The following is a 1,431-nucleotide window of genomic DNA, read 5'->3' on the forward strand; positions in this document are numbered from 1 at the left end:
TCTCCATGGTTCTCTCAAAGGTTTAAACCATGGCGAGAATGAAAACTGCCAGTGTTGGAAATCTCGGCCCATTGAGTAGGTGACAGGGTCTGCCAGAATATGATCCTAATCCTGTTTCCAGCATTCTTTTAGCCCAGTGGCATTGCCATTTCGCAGCATATTCTCTGAGCTGTCAGACCCGGGGAAATCCCTCTAATAGTGCATTGCCCAGATACACATCAAAGCTCTCCTGGAAACCACCAGCACGAACTTAAGGGAGAGGGAAGCACAAGTACAATCAGACTCACAGCTGCCCAGGAAAAAAAAAAGGCTTCGTCATTTAACTCATATTTTCTGCCGAAAAGTGGAAACAATCGTTGCCACTTTCCCTAACACCTTTCACAGACATAAACAGAGGGAAATGGGTTACGTGGACAGAGAAACAAAGAAGAGAGTGATATCAAGAGGCCGACAACAGGTGGCTAAACTGTGTATCCAGGGCCACCCTCCTTTAGTTCCACTTCATCTTCCATTTTCTTCTTGTCCTTTTTCTCTTAAACACTCTGACTGCCATCTCGCCCCTTCCCGGGTAATCTTCTTAAAGAGAAGAAAACCCCAATTCTCTCTCTTCTTAATCTGGCTGCAGTCTAAACCTTAGGATGCATTTCCAATGTGGGCGTCACTAAACCAAACGGGAGCTCTCCCAGCCACTTCACGGAGCATCGAGTCTGTCGACGGATGCTTAGATTACACAGTGAAAACACGTCTAGTATATGAACCTCATTTTATGAAAACCGTTAAATGGTACGGTGTTGGTATGGGCCTGTTGGATCAAACTGTAAGGTCCATGTGAAATATTTAAGTCACAGATTAGTGGCTCGTGATATGGATAAAACCTTTGCATGATAAACTCAACAGATAACACAGTAGTTATAGTCACTGAAAACAGACCCCTGTACGTGTGTAGAAAATCCACCACAAATTCTTTTTATTATTTATTTTAAAAAGTATCTTTATTTACCACATTGAAAACAAATAAAACAAGTACATTCAGTGTGTATAAAACCTTGTGTCTATTGGTGAGGTTTGCTTCACTGCTGTGGCTGTAGATCTACTGTTCCAGTGTAACTGTTGAGTAATTATAAATTATTCAAAGTGGAAAAGTCTGAAAATTAAAGAAAAAGGCAGGTCAACTGCTCTCAGTCCGTCTCCACCTCTCTCAAGTTTCTAACATTTCCACACAAGCATCAGAAAACACAACGTGCAAATGATCTTTTGATAAAATGTAAATAGACGACTGGATGCCTGTAAATATGAGCGAGCTGTGGAGCTGAACAGTAAAGAGACGAACAGCTGCACTCTGAAAATGAAAACAAAAAACACACACACACACACACACACACACACACACACACACACACACACACACACACACACACACACACACACACA

The sequence above is a fragment of the Pundamilia nyererei genome, unplaced genomic scaffold (genome assembly GCF_000239375.1).
Source record: "Pundamilia nyererei isolate P.nyererei 1_Seehausen unplaced genomic scaffold, PunNye1.0 scaffold00004, whole genome shotgun sequence".
NCBI classification, from domain to species: Eukaryota; Metazoa; Chordata; class Actinopteri; order Cichliformes; family Cichlidae; genus Pundamilia; species Pundamilia nyererei.